General features: G+C 41.7%; 2 non-coding genes across 2 annotated transcripts; both read left to right on the forward strand.

The window, feature by feature from the left end:
* Positions 1-4,766: 4,766 nt before the first annotated feature.
* On the forward strand, positions 4,767-4,838 carry TRNAC-GCA (transfer RNA cysteine (anticodon GCA)). The gene has a single exon. It is a non-coding gene; the product is annotated as a tRNA-Cys (tRNA).
* A 986-nt stretch (positions 4,839-5,824) lies between these two features.
* On the forward strand, positions 5,825-5,896 carry TRNAC-GCA (transfer RNA cysteine (anticodon GCA)). Its single transcript has one exon. It is a non-coding gene; the product is annotated as a tRNA-Cys (tRNA).
* The last annotated feature ends 531 nt before the right edge of the window (positions 5,897-6,427 follow it).

Below are 6,427 nucleotides of genomic sequence, written 5' to 3' on the forward strand. Positions count from 1 at the left end.
GTAACAGTGATTTAATATTAAATTTACTCAGGGTGGGTTCCATTCTGGAATATACTTTCATATAGCCATACTTATATTTGAGTTATATTGGAAGTTGTACAAAAATCTAAGTATTTGTTTCAGGGAACATTTACTTTTTTTTTTTTCACCACGAAACTGCTCAGCTCCGGATTAAGGTAGTGTGGCACATTTAACCTGGGACTTTGGAGTCTCAGGTTCGAGAGTTTTGTATAACCATAAGGCTATCTACCCCTACCGGGTTCTTTAAAGATGAAACTTCTCTTCATGTACTTAGAAAGTTATTTAAAAGATTTGTTTTGACTGAGGCATTTGAAGGTGGAGGGAATCTTGAGAAATCATCAGTTTCCTATCTATCCATCCATCCATCCATCCATCCATCCATCCGTCCATCCATTATCTATCTACCCCTTCATTATCCATCCACCCATCCACCATGTATCTATCCTCATCATCTATTTTTATGCAGGTAGCATTGGTTTGCACCCCTATATGCTTCAGGAGTGCTTTTATACGCTTTCACTCCTTTTCAGGATAAGTTGTTCTGCCAAGCCCCACCAAAGTGTGCAAATCCCTCTACCACCACTGTCTGTTGGATTCCTTCAAACTTTTGTGTTCCCATCCTCATGCTCTCTTTCTAGAACCTCACTTCTGAGGTTCATATCCAAGGATTGGTTGTATATTGGATTTTTCTATTCCCTTGCACTATTTGTTTATACCCCACATATGAGTGAGATCATCTGATATTTAAAAATGTATACAAATGATATATATTATATATATTTCCATTTCAACAGACCTTCTTAAGCCCTGTGCAGCACCTGCCATAAGACAAGGCTTTAGCAAAGACAGTTGAACTTACATATTTTGTGTTCTTGTTAGACCCCTATTTCCTTACCATTGTGTTAGTGCATATGTGAATTTGCTCTCATCAAAACAAAAGCAAAAGTTAATATGCGTTAAAACTATAAGGTTACAGATCAAATAATCTTTTTTTTCCCCCTGGGGATGAAGCTAAGTAAAATACAGTGGGTTGTTTTCAAGACAAATAATGAATACTGGTATAGGAGATTTGTGGAAGTGGCTCAATTATTATAAAGGAATGGGAATGATTAGGTTTGGGAAATGTTATAGATGAGGTAATATCTAGGATGACCTGTGGCTCCCAATTTGGTTCCCTGAAGAATTTCCAGATGCAAAAGCATTTCCTGGGGATGAAGGACATTTGGTACTAAAACCAGGAGACTCCCAAAGAAACTAGGATGTTTGCTTAGTGAGAAAGCATGACAGACTCCATCCTGTTCTCCACATATGTAGTAGATAACATGTGTCTGATATCCACTCACTCCTTGAGGAGCCAGCCACATAGAACAAGGTTTGGTTATAATGTGTCCCTGCCCTTCTGTCCTGTCTCCTGACATTAAGGCATATAAACTAGGAACATTACATACCACCTAGAAATGTATTACTTAACACAATTAAAGTTTTACACAGAGCTCTGGTGAATCATTTCTGTGTGACTAGCTTCCCCCCCACTTAACAGTTGGGAAACCACATTAAAAAGCAAAACAATAACAAACAAAAAACCTCACTCAGTCAGATAACAGCCTGGATGGGCCCCTCTCCCCCACTAGCCCACTACCCTTCATCAGATCTGAACTCCTACTCTGGAAATAAGATCGTTCTCATTGGAAATGAGCCTCCTATTTTCTCAGCTCTTGCTAGTACCTGATTAAAATCTGTTTTATGCTTATCCTCTCTTCTTGATTAACAGACCTCTCAAGCAGGGAACGCTGAACCTTCCTTTTGGTAAGGAGTCTCTTGACTTTAACCCACAAACATTTATTATTGAGAAGCTATGTTGTTAGAGCCACTGGCAGCTTCCAAAGGGGTGTCCTGTATCCAAGGAGGTGGCAGTAGACTGGACCCTTGGTACTGATCCAGCTGCTAATATGTCTGTGACTTTAAGTAACTTCACAGTCTCCCTCCATCTTTGTGCTTTCATCTGGAAAAAGAAGTGGTTGAACTAAATCTCTTCCAACAGTGGTATTCTTTGATAAGAAATATGCAGCGCATCCGTTACTGTTGACATCTCAACTCCCACTGGTGTCTAGGGTGAACAATGAACAAAGCATGCATTTTGACTCTTGTTGGTTCTCAATTCCAGTCTGAGGGAGGAAAGGGAAAGAATAGACTGGATCTCTCTCTCTCTCTCTCTCTCTCTCCCTTTTCTAGGGTTCCCAGCCAAACACAACTTTAACAACACAAAATGCCCAGCTCAAACTTAGGGTCCTTTGAAAAGACTTCAGTGGTGTATGTGGTGTGGGAAATGGGCTGAAGAGAGACTTCCCAGCAAGTTTCAACAAGCAGGAGTTCCGAAAGAAGCACCTGAACAATTTATGAGGCGAGAGGAGGCGCTCAGGAAGTCCAGGAAGCACAGGTTCCTCAACTGTGGTTGTGTTTGGTAAGTTCAAAAGGAATCTTCGGTGCCAGCAGTAGGAGAAATGATTCTCTTGGCTTATGAAGAGGCTTTTGTTTAGTGCTTTGTTGCTCTTTCATCAAATGACCTTTTGGACTTGACAGTGTTTCAAGTTTTAGTCAAGTTGTATTACATAAGCATGTAGCTTGCTGACTATCTGCTTTGGTGTGATGGAAATTATCTTACAGTTATGACGCGTAAAAATTAGGTCACATAAATCACTTCTTAAACATGTTCCCCCCAATATCAATTTAATGCAACAAATAGCTGAAACTGGAAGAGGGCTCTACTTCTAGATGCCACAGAAAACCAAACTCTATCACACCATCCTTTGCATGAAGGAGAATTGTTTTGTTGTGGCTGGGGAAATAGCTCAACTGGTCGGGCATTGGACTTGAATAGCTGAGGTTTGACTCTGGGTGCCACATGTACCAGAGTTGTGCTCTAACTTCTCTCTTTCCTTCTGTCCCATGTAAAACTGTCTTATGTAATGTGAAATTTTCATATGTAATCAATCTATAGAAAATTTTTATTTATTGCTGCTTAACTCAGCAACCAGAAGCCTAAGGTCATTAATTTAATTCACTATCCAGCTCCTATTTAAGGAGCTCCTATTAATCCAGCTCCTATTCAAGGAGCTCAGTCTTTTTTTTTTTTTTTTTTAATTTTTTATTTAAGAAAGGATTAGTGAACAAAAGCATAAGGTAGGAGGGGTACAACTCCACACAATTCCCAACACCCAATCCCCATAACCCACCCCCTCCCCTGATAGTTTTCCCATTCTCTATCCCTCTGGGAGCATGGACTCAGGGTCGTTGAGGGATGCAGAAGGTAGAAGGTCTGGCTTCTGTAATTGCTTCCCCGCTGAACATGGGCGTTGACTGGTCGGTCCATACCCCCAGTCTGCCTCTCTCTTTCCCTAGTAGGGTGTGACTCTGGGGAAGCTGGGAGCTCAGTCTTTTAAAGAGGTGAACGTGGGAGGGGGGTGGGAGCATAAGAAAATCAGGAGCTGGATCTGAGGCAATAGGAGAGAGGCAGAAGGCCCCCTGATCTTCCTCCTTCTAGGGGAAAAAATCCAGTAATAGGTGCCAACTATTCTTTATTGTTTCAAGAAGACAAACTGTAGTTTTAAAAAATATTGTTTATTCATTCATTCATTGGATAGAGACAGAGATTGAGAGGATAGGGGGAGGGAGGGAGGGAGAGATAGAGAGAGAGAGAGAGAGACAGACAGACAGACACCTGTAGAGCTGCCTCACCTCTCATGAAGCTTAGTCACTGTAGGTAGGAAACAGAGGCTTGGACCCAGGTCCTTATACTTGGCAACGTGTGTTCAAGCAGATATGCCACTGAACAACCCCTGGGCTTTAGCATAGTAGCTGCTGGAGTTAAGTTCAAGCCAATTTATCCATCTCTGGTCATCTCCCTTCCCCCAAGGCATTATCAGATAGTCAAGTTCAGGTATTTTGGGACATACTTTTAGATTCACTGAAGGCTAGTTATGAATTTAGTTTTGTGACATCATGAGGAAGGAGAAAAACCTCAGCCTCTGGAAGGTTTAGCTAAAGGAAACACGATAAGAATCTAATCTGCCAAAACAAGATCAGAAGAGAAAACACAAGTAGAACCTGAACTGGAATTGGCGTATTGCACCAAAGTAAAAGACTCTGGGGTGGGTGGGTGGGGAGAGTACAGGTCCATGAAGGTTGACAGAGGACCTAGTGGGGGTTGTATTGTTATATGGAAAACTGGGAAATGTTAGGCATGTACAAACTATTGTATTTACTGTCGAATGTAAAACATTGATTCTCCAATAAAGGAATAAATAAAAAAGAATCTAATCTATCACATTATACTAATGTTGCCACACACAAAAAACAAACCAAAACATTAAAACGATGCTGATGATTTCCCCCCTGGAACTGAGGTTGGTTTTATGTGAGATATGGTAGATAAGAGAGGTGTCCCAGTCACTTTCAAAGCCATTGACTGGCTATGGAAGAAGGGCAAACGCTAGAAGAAGAAGAGAGGTGTGGGGCTTTGGAAAGTTTAAGAAGAGTTTCTTGAATTGAAGAATTTGGTCCTCAGCTCTCCTCAGCACTCCTGTCCTTTCTTTCTTTTTTTTTTTTTCTAATAAACTTAGACTTGTCATGCCTAGCTTCCTTCTAGGCAACATCCTTTCTAATTATAGCTCCTCTGAGTCATTGGAGGCTTTTAAGAAGCAGAATGTTGAGAGAGAGAGTGACTGTAAAGACAAGTCCATCTTGTTGGGGGTATAGCTCAGGGGTAGAGCATTTGACTGCAGATCAAGAGGTCCCTGGTTCAAATCCAGGTGCCCCCTACCCATCTTCTTTTTTCTTAGGAAGAAAACAGTCAGATTTTAGCATCTTATGTAGTTCCTGGCTGCCTGTATAATAGCCCTTGTGCATATGCGAGGCACCACTCCACTGTCTTTACATTAATTTTAGCATCTTATGTAGTTCCTGGCTGCCTGTATAATAGCCCTTGTGCATATGCGAGGCACCACTCCACTGTCTTTACATTAATTTTCTTGCTTGCTGTCAAAAATGTATTCACTGTGTTTAGTATCTCTGCTGTCCAGGAAAAGACTTAAAATTGAAGACTCTTAGTAACTGACTTAAGGCCAAAGGTTATGAAGAGAAGGTTGAGGGTTTGCAGTTGGAGTACACACTCTCAGTGGTGTCCTTACATTATTATTGTCCTCCTGGTGTTTGCAGTTGGAGTACACACTCTCAGTGGTGTCCTTACATTATTATTGTCCTCCTGGTGTTAAAAGCTTTGTGACCAAATTTCACTCAGCTAGGGTGATTTCAGTTTTATAACCTTCTGATTGTAAGGTCAGTCCAGCCACTGAGTGCAGTGCCCATTTGTAGTGACTTGAGGGAATGCCTGAGAAAGAGTTTTATCTACAGAGCATTGCTAGGGTAAACATTAACTAGTCTCAGGTGCAAGCAATGGAACCTCTAACATTCATTTATGGGTACCCAGTTTAGAGCCCTGTTATGTCTGTGACTTGTTGGTGACCCACAGTACTTTGAGCATTCATGGTTTTGCCCAGAGACTTATGGGAGAGTGACCATGCATTTCTCAAACTGGAAAATTAGACTGAGAATACAGCAATGAGGCTGAGGTGCTGGGAAGAGAATGAGCACACACAGGTTCTGGGAAAGCAGGAGGTGGTGTGACCGGGAAGGAATCAGTTTCTAAAAGGAAATGGAATGTGAACCTCAGCCACAAAGAGCTTATGAAGTGTGACATAACTCATAAAGGTAGAATAAGTGGTTTCATGAAGCCTCCTCCTGCCATGGGGGTATAGCTCAGGGGTAGAGCATTTGACTGCAGATCAAGAGGTCCCTGGTTCAAATCCAGGTGCCCCCTATGCACTGTTTTGCTGCTTTTGGCAGCTTCATTAAAACATATGGGTGAAGCAAACAAAGTGCCTAGGGCTCAAAATATAAGGAAGGAAACATCTAGACTCATGAATTCTGGCATAGTTGAGTTCTGTGCCACATCAACTTACTTACCCTCTCAAGGACATAAACACAAACTCAGCTACATACCAGACATACCTCCAGCACTTACACACACACACACACACACACACACACACACACACACACACACACACACACACACACACACTTTCTCACTGGTACCTCTACTTATTTCATTGACTTAACAATGATTTACAATATTATAGGATTTAAGAGCATAAACCGGGATCCTTATGCCAGTCCCTGTGCTTTGTGCCACATGCACTTAACCCGCTGCGCTAACACCCGACTCCTGTATGAGCATCAATTTATCTCTCCTCCTCCTCTCTCTCTTTCTCTATGTGTGTATGATTCACCGCAAACACCACCAAAGTTCCAGTACCATTGCTCCAAAGAGACCCCTTTTCCTCTTTAC

Source organism: Erinaceus europaeus, chromosome 21 (genome assembly GCF_950295315.1).
Source record: "Erinaceus europaeus chromosome 21, mEriEur2.1, whole genome shotgun sequence".
NCBI lineage: Eukaryota > Metazoa > Chordata > Mammalia > Eulipotyphla > Erinaceidae > Erinaceus > Erinaceus europaeus.